Here is a 25,964-nt window from a genome sequence, read left to right as displayed (position 1 = left end):
CCTGTCAAAGATCCGCATCATAAATGGGCCACCACTTCGGCCTGCTAAGTCCAGTGGGTTATTTGGCACAATCAGGGCCCAATCTCACTTTCGGTCTATTAAAGGCCCTTGTTTTTTATGGGCTTGAGATATTTACACCTGTAAACAGCCTATTTTACTAAGGGCCCAAATTATGTTTAGGCCTGTTAAAGGCCCGCTATGGGCATAGGCCTACCGGAAAAATATGAAAGCTTATGCTGATTTAGGCCCAGATATTTTTAGTGGGCTACATGCCAATTTCGGCCCGTAATCGTTTTTAGCCCAATTGGAATGGGCCCAGCGAATGTTGGCATGTTTGGGCTCCTACGAAGCTTTCGGCCGAATACAAAGATAAACCTACACTACACAAAAATAGCATCATAATTATTGCAGCCTAAGGCAGCATCATAAATGTTGTATCACAACCAAATAAACTCCAACCTTCCAACAAAATGCCTGTTGGCATAAAGTTTACAGTCCTTCCAGATAAAAGCACCATCAGATGTACAGAAGCACAGATCATTTGACCTGAGTGCTAATGTTTCAGGCTGTAGAATCTGATGGAGCAGCACGATCTCCACCTTTTTTCTGCCATTGCTCTTGAACAACAAAGTGAATGTCTGATAGTCTGGTTTCAAAACCATTCATATCTTGATGACATTTCTCAACCACTATTCTTGTTTTCGAAACAACGTCCATTAGGGATTGGACTTGTGTCTGGAGCACAGTTATATCACTCTGTCTAGCAGGAAGATTTTGTTCAGTAGGCGATTTGGACGAGGTTACCTTGACAACCAACCCAGAATTACGCGGGAAGGTGCTTTTTGCACTGTTATTGGAGAGATACTGAGGCACTGCAGCAAGAGGTGACATTGTGCCTGTAGTAGCCTCGTCACCTTCAGGTGGTTGTGGCTGTTCAATCATTTGTTCCATAGCTTCCTAAAAGTTTGAACTTGTAGATTAGTGTACCAGATAAGTTACTAATGAGACAAAAACAAACAAAGTAGGTTAAACATTTATACATAACTTATTCTGGTGAACTACTGTAATACATTAGCATGTATTGTAGTGCCAACTACATAATAAAATCACTTTCGGAACATATGTCCATTGTAGCAACCAGACCTCAAACAGTCTGATCTCTGTGCTTTAGTGTCATCCCTGGATCAGTAATGCTGACACGCACAATACTTGAAGGATTTATAACAGAGTACCAATCACACACTTATTACATCGAATGGCTCAAAAGAGAACTTATAACAATAAATATGGCTTAAGGCCATCTAATAACGATAACATCGGAAGGCTTGGAAGATAAGTGAGTCCATCAACTCCAACGACATCACTGAGTATAAAACCATGACCTAAAGGCACCTTACTCATCGTCTGAAAAGTCTGCAACATGAACGTTGTAGCCCGAAAATGGGTCAGCACATGGAATATGCTGGCAAGGTAACACATAGAGAGTAATGAAAGAATAAAGCTATACTACATGCATATATGGCTGGTGGAAAGCTCTATGGTTACAGTTGTTGCATAAAGCCAATTTTTCCCTACTGCAAAGGAATAAATTTTTTATTTAACTATCATGGTGGTTGTTGAACATTGAGAAGATAGACATCCTCTCAATCCCAATTAAGCATTAACATTAAAACCCAACAATATTAATTAAAGTAACATGATGAGATTCACATCATAATCCAAGTACCAGATACTCAAGACGTCCATAACCGGGGACACGCCTAACCATGATTAGTTTATACATCTCTGCAGAGGTTTGCACACTTTTCCCCACAAGACTCAATATCCTCCATTGGAATTCTCGCACTATAAGATGTTTGAGAAACGGATTACCGAGACATAGTCTTTCAGAACCGCTAGCACCTTACGATCGGGTAGACAGTACCAACCTACATCCCCTACATCTGCTAGTCTACCATTGTAAGAGTTCACACGGCTTAGTCAACTATGCTAGAGCCCATAGTAGCTTGTGGCTGCACACAGAAGTTTCTAGTATGAAAAATCTCATGATCCCTTTGAGACTGGGTGGCGGTCCATAAAGAAAAACAGGCAATCGCTGGAATACCCAGGTGCCTCAATCCACCCAGATGTGTGTTTAAGTTGCCACCTTAAATAAACCGTTAATTTAACAATCTCACATCTGTCATGGATACACTCACCCAATCCATGTCTACTAGCATAGCATGGCAACAAGCAATCGTAGAAGTAACTCCCAAGGGTTTGATAATAAAACAGGTAATAGGTACTACCTCATCTACTTCCCAAAACCCACATATTAATCAGATCCTAATCATGCAATTTTTTGAGGATTGATCTAATGCAATAAAAACGGGGTAGTAAAGAGGTATGATCAAAGTGTTACTTGCCTTGCTGATGATCCGTGAAACCAAGAGATTCAAAGTAGCAAGCGGCGCATTCCGGGTACTCTATCGCAAGCAAACAAGCATACAATAAGTACTCATCTAATGTATGGGTAAAAGTCAAATAAGAGATCTAACCAGAAAGTTCAACTTAAGAACTCCGGTTTGCAAAAAGAATCAAATCGAACGAAGCAACGAAAGTCAAACGGTGAAAGAAACAAGCTTCGTTTACTAATCTGGATCTAAGTCAAATTTTACAGAAGCAAAAACTTGTTTTAGTTGGTTAAACGGAAAGAGGGTTTCGAGACGAAACTCCAGGTGCTTGAATCGCCTGATTCCGACAAACGAGCAAAAAGATAAACTAAAACGAAAATCGGATCAGAAATCGCGATCAGAAATAATCGCGGAAAAATCCGAGAAAAAGAAAAACTGACGAACAGATTAACGAATGAACGTTCGTTAACTGTAATTAAACGGTGAACATGTTCGTTAGAACGAATGAACGAGCGAACACTGCAAAATAAAAGAACCGATAAAACCGATCTAAAAAAATAAAACCTAGGGTTTTCTTAGAAAACCAGGGCGGCGGCGGGCGGCTACCTCGTCGGGGCTCCGGCGAAGTCCGACGGCTCCGGCGGGGCTTCGGGCGGTGGCGGGGTGAGGCGGCATCGGCGGTGACGCCGCAGCAGACGCGGCAGGCGGCGGTGAGCGGCGTGGCAGGTGGCTGCGGGGCGAGGCGAGGCGGCAGGTTGGGGTGGCGGCCGCTATTTAAGGAGGGGTGCATCCTGGCTTGGGAGAGGGGGCGCCTCGGGAGGCGTGCTCTTCCCGGAGTTGGGCGGTGGTGGCGATCGGGACTCCGGTGCCGATCCGGTGCGGGAGACGGTGGCGCGGGCGGGCCGGCCTGGCTCGGCTGGGCTTCGGCCCAGTCGGGCGCGCGGGAGTTTTTTTAAATAATCCCGCCGTACTAAAAAAAATCCTAGAATAAAATAAATAAAAGTCTAAAAATGCCAAAAAAAAATTCACCGTCTAAATAAAATATTTAGAACAAGATGAACATTTTCTTGGCCCTAAAATGTTGTTTTGAAAAACGTGCAATTTTCCTAAATTCAAATAAAATAGCGAGAAAACTCCGAAATCAAATCTTACTTGATTTTTTCATTAAACCTTCAATATTTCTTTATTTTGGGAAAGTCATTTTATTCCCTCTCACATATTTTTATTATAGAAATAACTGAAGATAAAATAAATAAAATCAATGATCCTATTTTCAAAATTTGAGAGAAACCCAAATATGAAAATAACGAAATCCCCAACTCTCTCCGTGGGTCCTTGAGTTGCGTAGAATTTCTGGACTAGGCCAAAAGCAAAATAAAATATGATATGTAGTGATGACCTAATGTATAACATTCCAAATTGAAAATTTGGGATGTTACAAACCTACCCCCTTAAGATGAATCTCGCCCTCGAGATTCGGGTTGGCTAGAAAATAGGTGAGGGTGGTCCTTCAGCAGTTCTTCCTCTCGCTCCCAGGTGGCTTCATCCTCGGTGTGGTGGCTCCACTAAACTTTGCAAAACTTGATAACCTTGTTGCGGGTGACTCGGCTGGCATACTCAAGAATCTTGACTGGTTTCTCCTCATAAGTCAAATCACTATCCAACCGAATTGCTTCCAGCGGCACTATATCTCTCAGCGGTATGTCCGCCATCTCTGCGTGTCACTTCTTCAACTGGGAGACGTGGAACACGTCGTGAACTCCCGACAATCCATCAGGCAATTCCAACTTATAAGCAACTTCTCCCATGCGTCCCAAAACTTTGTAGGGTCCCACAAAGCATGGCGCTAGCTTTCCCTTAACTCCAAAACGCTTAACTCCTCGAAGTGGAGATACTCGAAGATACACTCGGTCTCCGACTTTGTAAACTGTCTCCTTGCATTTAGAATCTGCGTAGCTCTTCTGCCTGGACTGGGCTACCTTGAGCCTATCGCGAATAAACTTCACCTTCTGTGCAGACTCCTTCATCAAATCCGGTCCAAACAACTGGCAGTCTCCAACTTCATCCCACGACAATGGGGTCCTGCACCTCCTTCCGTAGAAGGCTTCGAAAGGGGCCATTTTCAAACTGGATTGATAACTGTTGTTGTAAGAGAACTCTGCATATGGAAAATTTTCGTCCCAGCTAGATCCATAATCTAGCGCATAAGCTCTCAGCATATCCTCCAAAATCTGATTGACTCTCTCGGTCTGTCCATCTGTCTGCGGATGAAAAGCTGTACTGAACTCTAGCCTGGTACCCAAAGTTTCGTACAACTGATTCCAGAACTTTGAGGTAAACTTGGTTCCTCTATCTGATACAATGCTCCTCGGAACTCCATGCAGACATACGATCCTGGTCATGTATATCTTTGCCAACTTAGCACTGGTGTAAGTGGTCTTTACTGGGATGAAATGAGCTACCTTCGTCAAGCGATCGACTACAACCCATATCGAGTCATAGCCTGAACGGGTCCTGGATAATCCCGTGATAAAATCCATGCCTAGCTTATCCCACTTCCATTCGGGTATCGATAATGGTTGTAGAAATCCTGTTGGCTTCTGATGTTCTGCCTTTACTTTCTGACATACATCACAAACTGCTACATACTCCGCAATATCCTTCTTCATTCCGATCCACTAGAAAGCATCCTTCAAATCCAAATACATCTTGGTATTTCCTGGGTGAATCAAATATGGTGAATCATGGGCCTCCTGCAGAATCAACTTCCTGATCTCCGGGTCGTTAGGCACATAAACACGGTCTTCAAACCATAGGGTATCGTGCTCATCCTCACGAAATCCTTTAGCTTTTCCTTTGCTCATCTTCTCCTTTATAGAGGCAACCTCCTTGTCAGTCTTCTGAGCTTCTCTGATCTTATACATCAAAGTAGACTGAATCTCCAATGCTACTACATAGCCTCTCGGAACTATCTCCAAACATAGCTCACGAAGGTTTTCGGCTAACTCCTTCGGTAAATCTCCCGTCATTAGTGTGTTGACATGGCTCTTACGGGTCAGTGCATCGTCTACTATGTTAGCCTTTCCGGGATGATAATGCAATCTCATATCATAATCCTTGATGAGCTCCAACCATCTCCTTTGCCTGAGATTTAGCTCCTTCTGCGTGATAATATACTTCAAACTCTTGTGATCCGTTTATACTTCACAATGGTTTCCAATGAGAAAATGTCTCCAAGTCTTCAATGCATGCACTACGGCTGCTAACTCCAAATCATGTGTGGCATAATTCAACTCATGAGGTTTCAGCTGTCGTGAAGCATACGAAACAACTCTTCGCTCCCGCGTAAGCACTACTCCAAGTCCTCGACGTGAAGCGTCGCAATACACCTCATAATCCTTGCTCTGATCTGGCAGAATCAACACTGGTGATGTAACCAAACATTTCTTCAACTCCTGGAAAATGGCCTCACATTCCTCAGTCCATTTGAACTTGGTATCCTTCTTCAACAACTCCGTCATAGGCTTCGCAATTTTTGAGAAATTCTCTATAAATCTCCGGTAGTATCCTGCAAGTCCAAGAAAACTCCAGGTCTCTCCAACTATTGTTGGTGCTTCCCAATTTGTCAGAGTGACAACCTTGGGGGGATCTACTGCTATACCTTCTCCGGATATAACATGTCCGAGGAATCCAACTTCCTTCAACCAAAACTCACATTTGCTGAACTTGGCATATAACTGATGTTCTCTGAGCTTCTCAAGTACCAAACACAAATGCTCCTTATGCTCCTCTTCATTCTTTGAGTAGACCAAAATATCATCAATGAACACCACGACGAACTTATCCAAAAACTCCATAAACACCTTGTTTATCATGTTCATGAAATATGCAGGTGCGTTAGTCAGACCAAATGACATAACGATATACTCATACATCCCATACCTGGTGGTAAAAGCCGTCTTAGGTATATCCTGCTCTCGAATTTTCAACTGATGGTATCCTGATCGCAGATCGATCTTGGAAAATACCTTAGCTCCTTGCAATCGATCAAACAGATCATTGATCATCGGCAATGGGTACTTGTTCTTGATTGTTACTTCATTCAATCCTCGATAATCAACAACCATCCTTAACGATCCATCCTTCTTCTCCACTAGAAGTACTGGCGATTACCAAGGCGAAGAACTTGGGCGAATATATCCTTTATCCAGTAATTCTTTAATCTGTTTCTTAATCTCCTCCAAATCTTTTGCGGGCATCTTGTGTGGTCTCTTAGATATGGGCCCTGTGCCTGGCAAAAGCTCAATCAAAAACTTAATATCTCTATCCGGTGGCATGCCTGGCAACTCCTCTGGAAATACGTCAGGGAAATCCTTCACCAGTGGTACTTCCTCTTGCACAACTCCTGATAAGGAATTTACTTGAGTCCTCTTAGGCACATGCCAGGATACATACTTAATCCTTCTTCCTTCTAGCGTCGTAAGCAAAATTGACTTACTAGCGCATTCAATGTTCCGTCCATACTTCAATAACCAATCCATGCCTAATATCACATCTAATCCTTGAGATTCCAATACTATTAGGTCCGAGGGAAATACATAGTTACCAATCCTTAATGGTAACCGATCAGACCATAGACTAGCCATATACTCTGCTCCAGGCGAGGTTACTAACATGGGTGACCTAAGGGCTTGGGTTGGCAGTTTATACATATCCACAAATCCCCTTGAGATGTATGAATGCGATGCACCAGTATCAAAAAGGAAGAGTGCAGTAAATGACTTAACCAAAAACTTACCTATTACTTCATCTGGCTGAGCTTCAACCTCCTCCACGTTAATGTGGTTCACCTGTCCCTATTGAAAGGGTTCAGCTTCTTCTCAGAGCATACATTGCCATTTCCATTCTGGGCTTCAGGACATTCATTGGCCTAATGTCCAGTCTTCTGGCACTTATAGCAAGTGACTTGGCTCAAGTCTCTCTTGGCTGGTGTTGATGGGTTGGTACAGTTCTGGCCGTTGCTTCCTCCATTCCCATTACCATTCTTGGGGCCATTATGATTGTGCGAGCTACCTCCTCCATGGGTATGCTGAAAATGTCCTCCCGGTTTAGGGGTAAAACATGGCTTCTGCTGAGCTCCAGCATTGTACTTCCCTTGTCCATACTTCCTCTTGCGGTTTTCAATCTGCCGCTGCTTCCCTTCAATCATAAGAGCATGATCTACCAACTCCTGTTAGTTGTTGAAGCTTGCTACCATCAACTGCATGCTCAACTCATCATTCAGTCCTTCCAGAAACTTCTCCTGCTTAGCTGCATCCGTAGCAACATCATCTGGGGCATAACGTGCTAACTTACTAAAGTCATCCACATAGTGGCCAACTGTCCGTCCTCCTTGGCGCAAGTTGCGAAACTCACGCTTCTTCATGGCCATAGCTCCTGCTGAAACATGGGCTATACGGTAAGCCTGCTGAAATTGGTCCCATGTCACCGTGGCTATAGGGTAGGTGACAGTGTAATTCTCCCACCATGATGCTGCTGGTCCATCCAACTGATGTGCGGCAAATCACACCTTCTCAGCATCAGTACATCCTGTAGTGGTTAACTCCCTTCCAATATTGCGGAGCCAATCATCTGCAACTATAGGCTCGGTGCTACTGCAGAACACCGGTGGGTTCAGCCTAAGAAAACGGGTTAAGTGAGCAACAGGTGGTGGTGGTGGTGGGTTGTTGTTGTTGTTGTTGTTCCCTTGATTCTGATTCTGGACTAGCAACTGCATCAAGGTATTCTGCTGCTGGATTAACTGAGTGAGCTCCGATGGGAAAGCAAATCCATTGTCATGTCTCGGAGGCATCTGGGGGTTTAGAAAAGATGAGAATATAGAATAGAATGAGGTCTAGAGAGAAACACTACCCATATGCACATGAAGCAAATGCAAACAAAATCACTTCATTCAAACCAAACAAGGCATACAACGGTCTATCTATCGTTACAAAAGTGCTCGGGCTATACTAGATACATGGGGGAATACTACTACTGTTATGGTGGTCGACTAGAAAAACTGCTCCGATGAAGACTCCATGATATCTGCTCCAGCTTCATCAACATAGTCATCATCGCTATCGTCTGGGTCTGAGTCGGTGTCGTCGATTATGATGTAGTTCTCTGGACAAGTGCAATCTTCGTCTTCTCCTCTAGTCGCGGGAAATCCCATGAATACTTTTAGCTTCTTCTTCTTCTTCTTCTTCAGATCTTTGTTCTTCTCCACGAGTGTTGCTATTTCCTCCTCATATCCATCGCGTGTAGACTTGAGTTCTTCTTCCAGCTCCGTGATCTTGGTCATGGCCTTCTTCAGGTCTATCATGCCTGCACACATCTGGTTCTCCTGGCGTCGAATGTGTTGGTTTAACTCCTGGATGAAAGCTGCAATTGATCTATCCTTCCTGGTGATGATCATCTCCCATTGCTCATCTCGGCGCCCACAAATCTGGTAGATAGTATCCTTGAGATCCTTGTGGTAGACTTCTCCAATGCGTCCCATAGTGATGTGGGCTGCCATGCTCTTTCCTAGACTCCAGGTTGGTGCATCAAAGAAAAACTCTATGGGCTCAGTAACAGGCATGAACGTCCTTCCTAGAACTTGAACTTGAATCATCCAGCGCTCCTCTTCAGGTAAAGTGGCGTTGTAGGTTCCGGTGAAGCTTGGTACTCCCATTTCAGGTATCTAGTGACTTCCTTCAAGTGACGACCAAAGGGTGTATCTTCATCCGGTTGCATGAACTTTTTCCTTGCATCCGCCATCCTAAAAAGAGCAGAGAAGATGAGAAGTCAGAAATGAGAAGAGGGAGTAGTGATCTAGGGCTTTAGATTAGTGGTCGTATCCTACAGTTAGCGTGTGCTCTGATACCATCTTGTAGCGACCAGACCTCAAACAGTCTGATCTCTGTGCTTTAGTGTCATGCCTGGATCAGTAATGCTGACATGCACAATACTTGAAGGATTTATAACAGATTAGCAATCACACACTTATTACATCGAATGTCTCAAAAGAGAACTTATTACAATAAATATGGCTTATGGCCATATAATAACGATAACAGCGGAAGGCTTGGAAGATAAGTGAGTCCATCAACTGCAACGGCATCACTGAGTATAGAACCACGACCTAAAGGCACCTTACTTGTCATCTGAAAAGTCTGCAACATGAACGTTGCAGCCCGAAAATGGGTCAGCACATGGAATATGCTGGCAAGGTAACACATAGAGAGTAATGAAAGAATAAAGCTATACTACATGCATATATGGCTGGTGGAAAGCTCTATGGTTACAGTTGTTGCATAAAGCCAATTTTCCCCTACTGCAAAGGAATAATTTTTTTATTTAACTATCATGGTGGTTGTTGAACATTGAGAAGATAGACATCCTCTCAATCCCAATTAAGCATTAACATTAAAACCCAACAATATTAATTAAAGTAACATGATGATATTCACATGATATTCCAAGTACTAGATACTCAAGACGTCCATAACCGGGGACACGGCTAACCATGACTAGTTTATACAAACTGCAGAGGTTTGCGCACTTTTCCCCACAAGACTCGATCTCCTTCGTTGGAATTCTCGCACTACATGATGTTTGAGAAACGGATGACCGAGACATAGTCTTTCAGAAGCGCTAGCACCTTACGATCGGTTAGACAGTACCAACCTACATCCCCTACATCTGCTAGTCTACCATTGTAAGAGTTCGCATGACTTAGTCAACTATGCTAGAGCCCATAGTAGCTTGTGGCTGCACACGGAAGTTTCTAGTATGAAAAATCTCATGATCCCTTTGAGCCTGGGTGGCGGTCCATAGAAAAATAGGCAATCACTGGAATACCCAGGTGCCTCAATCCACCCAGATGTGTGTTTAAGTTGCCACATTAAATAAACCATTAATTTAACAATCTCACATCTGTCACGGATACACTCACCCAATCCACGTGTACTAGCATAGCATGGCAACAAGCAAACGTAGAAGTAACTCCCAAGGGTTTGATAATAAAACAGGTAAAAGGTACTACCTCATCTACTTCCCAAAACCCACATATTAATCAGATCCTAATCATGCAATTGTTTGAGGATTGATCTAATGCTATAAAAATGGGGTAGTAAAGTGGTATGATCAAAGTGTTACTTGCCTTGCTGATGATCCGCGAAACCTAGAGATTCAAAGTAACAAGCGGCGCACTCTGGGTACTCTATCGCAAACAAACAAGTATACCAGAAGTACTCATCTAATGCACGGGTAAAACTCAAATAAGAGATCTAACCAGAAAGCTCAACTTAAGAACTCTGGTTTGCAAAAAGAATCAAATCGAACGAAGCAACGAAAGTCAAACGACGAAAGAAACAAGCTTCGTTTACTAATATGGATCTAAGTCAAATTTTACAGAAGCAAAAACTTGTTTGAGTTGGTTAAACGGAAAGAGGGTTTCGAGATGAAACTCTAGGTGCTTGAATCGCCTGATTCCGATAAACGAGCGAAAAGATAAACTAAAACGAAAATCGGATCAGAAATCGCGATCAGAAATAATCGCGGAAAAATCCAAGAAAAAGAAAAACTGACGAACAGATTAACGAACGAACGTTCGTTAACTATAGCTAAACGGTGAACTCGTTCGTTAGAACGAACGAACGAGCGAACGCTGCTAAATAAAAGAACCGATAAAACCGATCTAAAAAAATAAAACCTAGGGTTTTCTAAAAAACCGAATCGGTTTACTTAGAAAACCGGGGCGGCGGCGGGTGGCTACCTCGTCGATGCTCCGGCGAAGTCCGGCGGCTCTTGCGGGGCTTCGGGCGGTGGTGGGGTGAGGCGGCGTCGGCGGCGACGGCGCAGCAGGCGCGTCAAGCGGCGGTGAGTGGCGCGGCACGCGGTTGCGGCGGCGGGGCGGGGCGAGGCGAGGCGGCGGGGTGGGGTGGCGGCTATTTAAGGACGGGGGCATCCTGGCTTGGGGGAGGGTGCACCTCGGGAGGCGTGCTCCTCCCTGACTCAGGCTGCGATGGCGATCGGGACTCCGGTCCCGATCCGGTGCGAGAGACGGTGGCGTGGGCGGGCCGGCCTGGCTCGGTTGGGCTTCAGCCCAGTCGGGCGCGCAGGAGCTTTTTTTAAATAATCCCGCCGTACTAAACAAATCCTAGAAAAAAATAAATAAATATCTAAAAATGCCAAAACAAATTTTCACCGTCTAAATAAAATATTTAGAACAAGATGAACATTTTCTTGGCCCTAAAATGCACTTTTGAAAAATGTACAATTTTCCTAAATTCAAATAAAATAGCGAGAAATCTCCGAAATCAAATCTTACTTGATTTTTTTTCATTAAACCTTCAATATTTCTGTATTTTGGGAAAGTCATTTTATTCCCTCTCTCATATTTTTATTATAGAAATAATTGAAGATAAAATAAATGAAATCAATGATTCTATTTTCAAAATTTGAGAGAAACTGAAATATGAAAATAACAATATCCCCAACTCTCTCCGTGGGTCCTTGAGTTGTGTAGAATTTCTGGATCAGGCCAAAAGCAAAATAAAATATGATATGCAGTGATGACCTAATGTATAACATTCCAAATTGAAAATTTGGGATGTTACATCCATGTAGCATGCCTACTGTATTGTCTATTTCCTCACATTCGTTGACATCTAAGGATAAAGAGACATGGTTTAAAGTAGGATGAACATAGTATGACATCATTCATATCATGGGCAAACATATATAAAACAAATTTTATCATTGTGTGCGCACGTGAACATAACAACTAGATTACAGATCAAGACCAAAAGAATATCCTTCATCTCTTTTAAACCATGTAAGGTGAAATGATACGTTAAGACAACTATGAATAAAAGTGAACAGAGTAACTGACATTGGCTACAAACAAAGTAGTTAAATGAACACATCATAGTACCAATCAGTTCACGGCAGGAGGAGTAAGGACTTACAACAACGGCTTGAATTGGTGTGCTCAGGCCCTTCATCTTGCTGGTGTGGCAATCCTTGAAGATTTGCACTGCATTTGGTTCAGGTTCTATTTGGTCCGCACGGGCTTTCCTATGTATTTGGAACAAGTCAATATAGATAGGATAATATGGCACAAAAAAGGAGGAAGTAGCAGCTATTTACAAGAGCCTCGCAGTGTGCAGTATAGCTACGAGATCCTATTGTTTGTTGGAATTTCACTTTAGAACGGTTGGTTTTTTTCTTCAAACAATTAGCCTAGAAGAAGATACACTTGTAAGGCACATACATAAATACAAGTTCAATATGTATTCTGATCAAATACATATAGCCTACCTGATACTTTGGATCAGACCAGTGTTTAATGAGGGCTGTCCAGTCTTCATCTGTAATATATTCCACTGGAGATGTTTCGGCGATTTCATTGTTAGCCTTGCCTTCAAAGTGATATTTTCTAAGGTGGTACCGATACTGTCGCAGAGTACACTGAAAAACATGAGTGCATGCTTGTTTAGTTGCATCATCTTTCGGATCCAACTTGAACCTCATCTGTTAAAAAAAGAATGTGAGTCTTATTAGGAGGAAGCTAGAAAGTATGGGACAGAGCAAGACAATATTACTAATTGTGATGAATAACATTACTTATGGATAAATGGTCAAGGAAGGTGTTGAACTGGGTATTGTCTTTCCCATTCCTGTACTGGATCCACGTTGGGAGGATACGTGCATGACACCTAACGGCAACGGCTACCTCTGATACTAACTTGGCTGACTATGTAGCATCACATTGCCTTTTTAAACCTGCCTCAAAATGGATCTCCATTCTTCCTCCTTTAGATTTTGTTAATCTGTCAAGCATTATCCCTGACGTATGTTGCCGCTTGCGCCGTGGTGCTAGTTCAATAACGAATATGGAAAGTGTTAGTGTACATCAAACTGTGAGAGTACATATAAAGGAGCATGCAACTGCAACTTGACTCGGTCAGGTACCGTCTTGGTGTTGATTCTCATGAGGTTCATATGATATTGCCAAGTCCTGTTGTGTCAGCAGTGCTTCGGAAGTAGTGTTAGGTGTGAAGGTAGCTTGGGAACTGGCCAGTTCCGGAGCAAACAAACGGGTAACTGGTTGAGATGCTGGTACAGTTGAAGCGGATGCTGCAGCTGGTGGAGCCGGTGATACTGTGTTTGTAGATTTAGCCGGTGGACTTGGACCTTCTACTGCACTATAAGTACAAGCAGAATCTCAACAGCAGAACCTTTTTCGTTTCACCCGAAGAGTAACAGCACTCCCTACTATATTATTTTCCTTGCTCTTTTTTGACTTTGCCATGTCAAGTTGTACCCACAACACAAAAGAATAAAATCACTCTTCAGAACTCATTGATGCATGATATAGACAAGCAATACTTTGATGTAAGACAACCCTATGAGGATGGAATATGTAAGAAAAACAGGACGGCATGACATATTCACAGCTACGATGTGCAAACTAAGCAGAAGGATTTTCAAGAAAATAGAAGTAATGCAAGCTAGACACCATATGAAAGATGCAACCAATATTACTCTGCCAAGGTAAAAGTGTCTTGTCATAAGTGGCAATTCAAAAAATTAGAAGCAGTACAACATAGAAATCAATGCAAGATGCAACCACTATCAAACTGCCATGTTAAAAGCGTCCAATCATGAGTGACTGATGCGGGATACACAACAGCAGTACTTTGATGTAAGAACATGATATGATAGATAGATGCAGTGTATTCTTGACACAGAAAGCCATGTCATATGCACATGTATAACGTATAAACTCAGCAGGTGCAATTTAATCAAAATAGAAGAAATACATGCTAGACAACATATGCAACATGAAACCAATTATCACACTATCAACTTAGAGCAAGCACCTGCGATGGTGGAGTACGGGAGATGAACTCATCATGTAGACTTGGGACTTCAACTTCATTAGCAGTAGCAGTGGCAAATCTAGAGAGTCTTTGTTTGCGTCGGTGCAGAGGACCACCAACACCCCCTAACTTACTCTTTTCCTTCCTATTTTTTGATATTGCCTTATGAAGTCAAAACCACAAGAATATGAATAAAATTAGCTCTGCATAACTGGTTGATGCATGATACAGACGAACACTACTTTGATGTAAGGCAAGCGCAGGATAGGAGGATGGAATATATACAAAAAAGACAGCGTTTCATATTCACACGTACGATAGGAGGATGGAATATGTATGAAAGAACACTAAGCGGAAGGCATTTCAACAAAATTAGAAGAAATGAAAGCTAGGCACCATATGAACATGCAACCAATGTCACTCTATCAGGTAAAAAGTGTCTCGTCGTAAGTGCCATTTCAAGAAATTAGAAGCAGTACAAGCTAGAAGACAATGCAATATGCAACCTACATCACAGTCCCAAGTTAAATGTGTCTTATGGGTAAGTGATCGTTGCGGGTATAAGTTGTAAGCTACGCAGATGCAATTCAACATAATCAGAAGCAATACAAACTAGACATCATACGGAAAATGCAACCACGTATAACAGTTCCAAGTAAGAGCAAGCACCTGTGATGGTGGAGTAGGGGAGATGTGCTCATCATGTACACATATGTTCTAGAAATAGGAACATGTGTCATATTCACAGGCATTATGTTTAAATTAAGCAGATGCAATTCAAGTTAGAAGCAATACAAGCTAGACATCAGATGCAACATGCAACCACATATACTAGTGTCAAGTTAGAGCAAGCACCTGTGATGGTGGAGTAGGGGAGATGTGCTCATCATCTACACAGCTACGTTGACTGTCCAGCCTTATGTTGCCTTGCGAATCTTGTTGGGAGGATGGCGAAGTAGAATCTGTAGAGACCCCCTGTTTGAGTTGCTCCGAAGGACCACCATCATCCACTGCCGGACTAATTTCCTTCAGCTGTAATGATTTTGCATTGTGAGGTCAAACCGATAAGAAAAAGGAATAAAATTCGCTCTTCAGAACTCATTCATGCATGATACTGACGAACACTACTTGGATGAAAGGCAAACACATGATGCGAGGATGGAATATGTATGAAAAATAGGATGGTGTTACATATTCACACCTATGATGTGGTAACTAAGCAAAAGGCATTTCAACAAATTAGAAGCACTGCAAGCTAGACACCATATGAAAGATGCAACCCATATCACTCTGTCAAGTTCAAACTGTATGGCGTTTCAACTAATTAGAAGAAGTACATGCTAGAAATCATATGCAAGACACAACCAATATCACAGTGGCGACTTAAAGGTGCCTTATCATAAGTGACTGATGCGGGATATGCAAGAATAGTAGTCTGATGTAGAAACAGGAACACATGTCATATTCACAGGCATTATGTGTAAAGTAAGCAGATGCAATTCAACAAAGTTAGAAGCAATACAAGCTAGACATCATACGCAACATGCAACCACATATAATAGTGCCAAGTTAGAGCAAGCACCTATGATGGTGGAGTAGGGGAGATGTGCTCATCATCTACACAGCTACGTTGACTGTCTAGCCTTGCGTTGTCTTGCGAATCTTGTTGGGAGGATGGCGGAGTAGAATCTGTAAAGAACCTCCATTTCAGTTGCTCGGAAGGACCACCATCATCCAATGCCTTGCCAATTTCCTTCAGCTTTATTGATTTTGCATTGTGAGGTCATACCGACAAGAAAAAGGAATATCATTCGCTCTTCAGAACTCATTCATGCATGATACTAATGAACACTACTCTGATGAAAGGCAAAGTCATGATACGAGGATGGAATATGTACGAAAAAATGGACGGCTTGACATATTCACACCTATGATGTGGTAACTAAGCCGAAGGAACTTCAACAAATTAGAAACACTGCAAGACACCATATGGAAGGTGCAATCAATATCACTCTGCCAAGTTAAAATTGTCTCGTCATAGGTGGCGTTCATCAAACTAGAAGCAATACATGCTAGAAATCATATTCAAGACGCAAACCAATATCACACTGCCAACTTAAAGGTGTCCCATCATAAGTGGCTGATGCAGGATACACAAGAAGAGTAGTTTCATGTAAGAACATGGTGTGATAGACAGATATAGTATGTACCAAAAATAGGAAAGTGTGTCATATTCACATGTATCATGTGTAAGCTAAGCAGATGCAGTTTACACTAATTAGGAGCAATACGAGCTAGACACCATATGCAACATGCAACCAGATATACACTACCAAGTTAGAGAAAGCACCTTGGATCATGGAGTAGGGGAGCGGAGACTTGGACCTTGTAATGCACTATCAGTACAAGGAGAATCGGTACAGATGCTCTGTTTACATTGCTGCAGAGGACCACCATCATCGCCTTCCTTACTCTTTTCCTTCCTCTTTCTTGATTTTGCCCTGTCAAGTCAAACCCACAAGAAAAAGGAATAAAATTTGCTCTTTAGAACTCATTGATGCATGATACTGACGAACACTACTTTCATGTAAGGCAGCCGCATGATAGGAGGATGGAATATGTATGAAAAATAGGACGTCGTGACATATTGACATGTATGATGTATAAAGTGTAAACTAAGCACAAGGTGCTTGAACTTGTTAGAATCGATGCAAGCTAGAAACCATATGAAAGATGAAACCAATATCACTCTGCCAAATTAAAAGGGTGCCCTAACAAATGTATTTGACCAAATTAGAAGCAATACATGGCAACAGGCTAGAAATAATATGCAATATGCAATGAATAAAGGTGACTCATCGTAAGTGATTGATGCAGGATACAGAAGAGAGGTAGTTTCATGTAAGAACAAGGTTAACACATAGATGCAGTGTGTATCAAAAATAGGAAGGCATGTCATATTCACAGGTATAGTGTGTAAACTAAGCAGATGCAATTTACCCTAATTAGAAGCATTACAAGCTAGACACCGTATGAAACATGCAACCACATATCACACTGCGAAGTTAGATCAAGCACCTGTGATGGTGGTGTAGGGGAAGTGCGGTCTTCAGGTACAGAGCTACGTTCAATATCTTCATTTAGGCTTGCTGTTTCTTGAGAATCATGTGGATAGGATGAATTGCATTCTTTATAAGAGTATTGCGTCTCATATTAACCCACGCGTGTGACTGTCTCATCATAAGCGATAGACGCATGATACACAAGTACAGTAGTTTGATGTAAGAACATGGTGTGATAGGCAGATGTAGTATGTACCAAAAACAGGAAGGCGTGTCATATTCACATGTATAATGTGTAAGCTAAGGAGATGCAATTTAAAAAATTAGGAGCATTGATGAGGGATACACAAGAAATGTAGTTTGATGTAAGAACATGGTTAATAGAAAGACATAGTATGTACCAAAAACAGGAAGGCATGTCATATTCACAGGTATAATGTGTTAACTAAGCAGATGCAATTTACCCTAATTAGAAGTATTACAAGGTAGACACCATATGCAAGATGCAACCACACATCACACTGCCAAGTAAGAGCAAGCACCTACGATGGTGGTGTGGGGAATTGCAGTGATTAACTAGAGAGCTACGTTGACTATCTTCATTTAGCCTTACCGTTTCTTGAGAATCATGTGGGGAGGATGACACTACATTCTTTAAATGAGTAGGGTGTCTCACAGTAACCCACTCGGGTGACTATCTCATCATAAGTGATTGACGAGGGATACAAAAGAGCATTAGTTTGATGTACCAACATGGTTAATAGACATATGTAGTATGTATCAAAAACAGGAAGGCATGTCATTATCAAAGGTATAATGTGTAAAGTAAGTAGATGCAATTTAACCAAATTGGAAGCAATACAAGCTAGACACCATATGCAACATGCAACCACATTTGATAGCGCGAAGTTAAAGCAAGCACCTGGGATGGTTGTGTGTGGCAATTGAGATCATCAACTGCAGACCTACGTTTACTGTCTCCAACTGCTGACACTGCACCCATTAGAGCGCTGAAACGCTTAGTGCTTATCTTCGAATTACACTGGAGCGACTTCTGTCTTTTCTTTTCTGCATTCATCAACACTGCGTCAGAGTCTGTAATACCCATGCATAAAAAAACAATAGTGTGAGTATGGGTGAAGTGTGTGCACAATTAGTATAGTGTAAAGGTAGCAGATAGCAGGTCGGTGAGAAATAAATGACGGGAGACATATGATAGCTCTACAACATGCATGGCACACTAAATTACTACAGGATTCTATGAAAATAACAGTCGACTGAAAGCAAATAGGCCAGTCTATTTTTTTCTACACTGTCCGATGTACAAAGAACGGGCAGATCGCCTTCATCTACCTCCAGCCAGTCAGTGTTGATGATCTTCCTCGAAACGCCAACAACCACCGGCCCAGTATTCCTCCCCTGCCTGCGCCCTCCCCTCGACTTCACCGCACCGCCGTTCTTGGCACCGCCCCCCGGCCATCCATTCAAGCCCCGCCGACCTCCAGATCGGGCGCAAGCAGCTCCTGCGCCCCACACACCTATGATAGACACCGATGCGCCGCTTCCCCGAGGAACATACGGACTAGGTGCTCCGCGCGCCTAAGCGGGTGCTGCTTCTTTTAGTTGTGGTTCGACTAACCCTGAATTGAAATCCAGGAGGGCTACTGACCTCTAGCAAAGGTGAAATAGTAAAAGGGAGGAAACCTTGTGCATTTAGTATCACGAAGATGTAGTAAGAAGCGCTCAACTAGTTTTTTTCGTGGGATGAATACGGTGTGAGCGGAGACGTAAGATTTGCACGAATAAGGGAAGAGGAGTACCTCTTTTTGCTGGCAGTGTTGTGTCCTCCTTCTGTTTTTCCGACGATCTTCTTGTTGTTTGCCGGAAACCAGAAGTTGTGGAGGACGGTGCAGCCTTGTACGAACCCATGGCCAAGTTGTTGATTGTGGTGCGGTGGCCGTCTGTCGGTGGCGGGGAAGCAGATCCGAGGCAGCGAACAACGGCGTAGCGAGAACAGCTCCGGTGCGGTGGACGGTTGCGACAGTGGAGCCGCAGTAGTGAGGCGCAGGACGGCGTGGTCGGAGTGGTTCTGGTATGGCGCACGTCGGCTTCGGCATCGTGGAGGCAGCTCTGCCTCGGCTTCAGCTGCTAAGTCCTTGAGGGCGTTGCGGTTGCGGTTGCGTTGGACGACGATGTCGGGGTACCGGCTTCGGCCTGATGGAGGAGGGCGGCGGTGGATTGGCCGCTATGGGGTGGAGGACGGAGGAGGCTGGGGTTTCGCGGCTGGTGGAGAGGGTGTTTTCGCGCCCATAGAGTATGTATGGGGAAACGGAGGGAGGCGGGGAACTAAGGGGGAACAATGTTTCAGTTTGAGACGCGCTTGTTTGAAATTTGGGGAAAGTTACAAACTTTGCCCCCATCTAAAATTTTGGACATATTGCGGGTTGGGGGTAGGACAATCATGTCAGATGTCCCAAATGTGGGCGTGATAGATTTCAGCTGAGCGCATGGGTAGGCGCCCACGGTGTATGAATGCTTCTCAGAGGCGGTTGAGACTGGTGTTTTGGTGAAGTTACAAACCTACTCCGGTTTAGACCTTTGGACATCGGGCCGATAGGCTACACGGGCCAGAGTCAGGACAGTAATTTCCTACCACCAAAACATTAGTCTCGCGCGGTTTCGGATGACCAGAGGCCTATTTGGCGCTTCGTTCAATATTTGGGAGCAGAAGCATTAACATTTTCGGTTCTCTTGAATTGAACTTTCAGAATTTGTCAAACTTCACAAATCTTTACTCTTGAAAATCCTAAAGCTACGATTATTTTGGAATGGAGGGGGTACATTTGAATATACATTGTACATGAGTATATATTAAAAATATGCAACTTACCTCAGTTCATGCATGGTTCCAGATATAATCTCATTGGTGCAAAAAAAAGTTAGATATGCGTATGAATATATATAGCATGTTCAAACTCACAACAAAGATTGATGCCCCCTTTTACATCTGATTTACAAATGCCATTATCTCAGGTTCAAATAGATGAATGCACTTCCTATGAATTCGAATCTTCGAAACCCCCTTTATGTTGAATTCGACATGTATTCTATTTTGCAGCTAGCAATTTGGAATGTATCCATGCAAGTGACAAATGTATAAAGTGCTTCGCACTAACAACATGGAGTGCACTAATTAATGTTTTATGAATTGCAAAAGCATCCATTGCCTGTATTTCAAACCGCTCTCACTCTATGGATCGATAATATGAAATAAACACATGCACATGCTAGAATTCAATAGAGTATGGGTGTCTGATAGACTGATTTTCGTCCACATGCAATTTGCAAAATTCATGATCTCATCCAAAAATAATAATGCCATTTATATTTTAATTTAATGCGCAGAACCGCCTTTTACACGTAGATGCACTATGCCTCGCCCCGTTCTCACAAACACGTTATATATCTCTCTATCTAACGCATACGTGCACACACTTTATATGCATCGACATTTCTCTTTCACACATGCTCACAATCTCTCTCAGGGTGTCGGGGTGTCTCACGCACATGCTCTCTCTGTTTCTCTCTCTCTCTCTCTCTCTCTTTGACTACTATGTACCACTCTTTTCACTAATCTCAGTTGGAAAACACTATTTCTCTCACATGCATATATACACATGCACGGTCTCTGCTAGCCCTCTATACGCACATATATGTGCCTACGTGTCTCCCGCATGCACATTATCTTTAGGCCTCTCTCGCACACATTGCCCCCCGACACACCTCTCTCTTAGTAGTTGGCAGATATGATTTCATCATATCATTCGGTAGGATATCCTTGGCTATTAGGCTGGCTGGTAATACGAGGCAAAGTTTTACCCTAGTTCGGATCGGACCCTTGCAGTTGAAGAAAGAGCCTACTCCTGGTACTGTATATTAGTGATAGGGGTGTGTACAAAGTAGACGTGAATACCAGGCATTGTGCGTGTGTGTATACTATCGACGAACTAGCCCCCAAGCTTGTATAACATACTAAGGGCCTAGGGTTACAAATCATATATAGTCGGCTTATCACCAGTGGGGATAGAGTCCTCCGCGACTCTGGTAGCTTCGTGTTGTATGCTGAGTCCTCCACATGGGTCTTCGTATAACACGTCTCGGTCCAACCTATATGTGGCGCTGGATGGAACCGACCCATGAGTCTTCCTGTTGACCCACCACAACTAGAAATGATGTGCCCACCACACCACACACGCAATCAGCCACTAAGAAAATAAGCATATACAATAGTACAACGGTATCTAGCTCACGATACGTCTCCATATTTTGTTTATGACACTGACGGACTTTGCATTTGATGCGTGCTCCGTATTTTGTTGACGACACTTACGGTCATTGTATTTGAAGCGAAAGCAAGCTATGGTCACTGGACTTCAGAATAAGCTCATCACGGTCACCACATATATTTTGTCGTGCTAACCAACATGTGGTTGGATGGTTAGAGGACAGTGGTTTCTCGAGCCCACCAAGGTTAAAGTCCCGGTGCTCGCATTTATCTTGTGTTAATTTCAGTATTTTCCAGCGATATACGTTTAGTGGGAGGAGACGTTCCACTCGACTATGAGGCACCTATGGTGACTTCGTAAAATCTCAAGATCATATATGCTGGCCCACTCTCTCGAAGGTGCTCATAGGGGTAGGGTTCGCGTGTGTGCACTTATAGCGGTGAGTGCTTGCGCGTATATATGAGCCCTTGCGTCTGTACCGTGTTAAACAAATACATATCATGATTATACGGCCACTGGCTCACCCATAAAACTCTGTATTTTGTTGATGACACAACTAATTGACCAGTCAAACGTTCCACGCGGCGCAACTAGTATTGCACCATCGGGGCGCATAACCGTGGGGCCCACCTGTCAGCCCATATATGAAAGAAAGCAATGGTAGTTTGAGTCTGTACTGTGTTAATAAAATAGGAGTACATTTTAGGGTGATCATACGATCACTGGCTCACCATACACCTCCGTAATTTGTTGATAACATGATCAATTGACCAGTCAAACGGTCCACATTCAGCAGCGCACATTACCATAGGGCCCACTCGTCAGCGCGTATATGAAGGACAAAAATGGTAATAAATTAGTGGTCGGTGGGTATTCAAAGTCATGAGACCTCTGGTTGGCAGTCACCGGTGGTTGGGGGCATTCATTGGGAGGTGGGGTGGGGATCCCCGGAGAAAAAGCTCGGCGGCGGGGGGGGGGGGCCTAGAGGGATGGCCGGTGCGGCGGCGGACCGGCGGTGGGGAGTGGTTTCGGGGAGGGTGGGCCGGCCGCGGGCGGCGGGGGCTGGCGGTTCGGCCAGTGGTGGCTCGCGGCTCAGGGGGGTGGAGTTTGATGATAAACTGGAGGCCCTTGATTTCGTATCTAACGGCTAGAAAAATCTAATGAACAGAGATGAAAAAGTTAGTCGACTGACGTGTAGCCTCACCCCGCACGTACACATGCACGCATGCAAGACACGCATGCATGTAGGCGTGCAACACTGACACGTACACACACACGCATGCTGGCATGCAACACTGACACGTACACATGCACTCACGAACACACGCACGTACGCACCCATGCATGCAACACTGAAACGTACCCTTGCACGCACGCAACACTCGCACGCCTGCATGCACACAGCACACGACGCACGACACACGCTCAACCTATACGTGCATGCACCCTTTGTCAAGGACATGGATTGTTACGGGTATTAATCAATCTTATCTGTGATAAGCAGAACATTGATGTTTGCAGCGGTCTTTATGAATCACAACGTATCGAACGGGCTATCAACATAGTAGGCTTATCTACATGAAAAAGATGATGTCACACTCAATGAAAAATCATCGGTTTATGAAATGCCCGCTTCTTACCCCCCTGGCCCACCAAAGGTTCCTCTGCTGTGCGCTGCCTGCGTTGGGTCACTGACATGCAGGCCATGCACCCAAAGAGCCCACACGTCAGTGGAAGAACGGCACGGTGTCCTAGGTCAGAGTAGAGGGCGCCACTCGCGGCACTCCCGACTGAACACGCCTCCGTGCCGCATTCAAACACCTCCATGAAACCGCCCGTGTGGAAGCCGAGAAACCCACTCTAGACACACGTCCGTTCATGACCGGGCCGGCGTTAAACGCAACGCCGACCGAGCTCCTCCCGTCCACCATCTATTTAATCTCGTATTTAAACGAGGCCAAACGCCAGCCAAGAATCGCACACCTCCGCCGCTCCCCTATCTCCTCCACCATTTTGTCCACTCTTACAATGGCTTACGAAGAGTAGTTATTCTGCATCCAAGCTGGCTAGGTAGCCCGCTGGATACGAGCTATGCAGCTCGCTGATCCACCTCCCTCTCCTCGCCCGATGGAGCCAGTTGCCACCCCAAGCAGGCGCGCGGTTAAGCAAGTCGCCGCTCCAGGCCAGCTCGACAAGGAGCGGCGCACGGGCGTCGTTGCTGTCGTCCACGCCGCCGCCTCATACCGCGTCTCTTGTTTCTGTGGCCGAGACTCCCATGCCGGCGGCCACGCCATGCAAGCAGCGACAGAAGCCGGGTGCGTGGAGAGCGACGAGTCGGTGGCCAGCGCCTCCGCGTCCGCCGCCATCATCGAGGAGAAGTAGAACACGGGAGGCCGCCGCCACTTGGATCCCATGAAGGCCATCGCGGAGGCGACGCCGGCATAGCAGGTGTCTTGCCGGATCCTTTTGTTGCGAGGACCTTCGTCGACCCCGCATGTGCTACACGGAAGAGGGGAATGTTAGGATGAACTCGAGCCGGTGCCGGCCATGGCGAAGTAGTGGCCGGTGATGAACTCAAACCGGTGCCGGCCACCATCATCTTCGGCACCAGCCAATGATATCAGTTGGGCAGTGGGGAAGTGAGCCATCCTTTGCGCTGAAGCATATACCTCCAGGGCTCCCGACAGTCCGGTGATCGTGCTGCCGGACATGAGGAACACAAATCGATCGGCGAGCGACCATTTAGGCCAGGTATTATATACCTGTGCTGTCTAGAACTAGCACCTCGTAGTTCATTTGAATGTAATGAAATCCGCCATGTTTGTATGAAAATCTGGTATTTTATATGATTTCCGTCGTTGTTTATATGAAATATCAGTTTGTCTACGTGTTTGCGTGAATTTCGTCTGGTTGGTTGAGTTGCTGTCATAATGTGTGCGGCTACGGTTGGATGGCATAATTTGCGGGTCGCCGGTCGGTTTGCGAGCGGCTCGGGCGGCGTCGTGGGACAAAAAAACGCAGCTCATGCGAGCTCGTCTCCAATGTGCGCGCTGGAGGATGCATGACAGCATGAGCACCCGAGCCATTCCTTGTTCATCGGGGGCAAAGGCACCGGTGGACAAAAGGGTCGCCAATATTTTGGCTACCCCGGGCAAGATCCAAACAGCCCCTCCCAACAGATTCAAATCCCTCGTTCACCGTGGAATTTTGCCATGTGTTGTTTTCATGGACTAGCAAGATGCCTGTGCATTGCACGGAACATCAAGATGCATTTTTTACAAACTCCCGCATGCATGCAAGGGATAATTAATGTTCTCCTTTGCTAGTACCACAAGGCAAACACCATTAATATTGCATCGATTAGTGTTAGTGGCCTTCTATATCTGCAAATTGTAATTTTGATAGTGGCCCTTGTATATAAAAATGGAGGGAGAAAGATGAGAGATAAGGTGAGGAGGAGTGGGGCGTGGTGGTGACTGGTGGTCGGACTGGGCGGAGGCATGGGGATGGACAGCGCATTATGTCTAGGTTTGTATCTCTCTCACACACATCCATGTAGGTGGGGGACGTGCACGAAGAGAAGAGGTGCACGCACGGCGCACGTACTCCCGTCTCTTTCCCAACCACACCCGCGCGGGTACACGGTGGAGCTCATTTCTGTACGAAAAAGGCAGCCCACGTGGTAATTTGGCACGTGTACTAGTTGTCCACTTGGTGGAGGGAGGATCGTCTACCACGGGTGAACAAACAAATTGCGACTTGACGCATTATGTTAAATTAAAAAAAGAGGCAAACCATGTGGGGCCTACCTTAGAGGCAAGTCTCTATACACTGGAGTACTTTTGATGTGTCCCGTCAACTCACAGAACGAGGAGAAGCTTGCTTAGTACGCCGTCTCGCCCGCCCACAGGCGCGGTGGCTCGCAGGATGAGGTGTGGCTCGTAGTAGTAGTAGTAGTGTACGCCTTTACGCCCGCTCCCTTGCCCACGCGCACGGTGGCTCGCAGCACGAGGAGAAACTTTTACTACTCCCTCCGTTCACTCCTCGTCCCTACTACATACTTTGGTTAGTACTCCCTCCATTTACTTATACAAGGCCACTATAAAAAAATACATTTTGCATCTATACAAGGCCACAAATAGTAATCGAGACAAAAGTTACTACTCCCTCCTTTCCAGTTTATGGCTCAATTTCAAAATCTCTCCAACCAAGGTAGACGGTGAGTGGTCGAATTAATTTTGTTTGCACAAGTAATTAGTACACTTGTTTTTCTCAAGAAGTTATGTTTACCGAGGAATTAATTAGAATGAATGC

The sequence above is a fragment of the Triticum urartu genome, chromosome 4A (assembly GCF_056163025.1).
Source record: "Triticum urartu cultivar PI428250 chromosome 4A, HENAU_Tu73, whole genome shotgun sequence".
Lineage (NCBI taxonomy): Eukaryota > Viridiplantae > Streptophyta > Magnoliopsida > Poales > Poaceae > Triticum > Triticum urartu.
The sequence above is the reverse complement of the archived record's forward strand: the minus strand, read 5'-3'. Positions refer to the sequence as shown.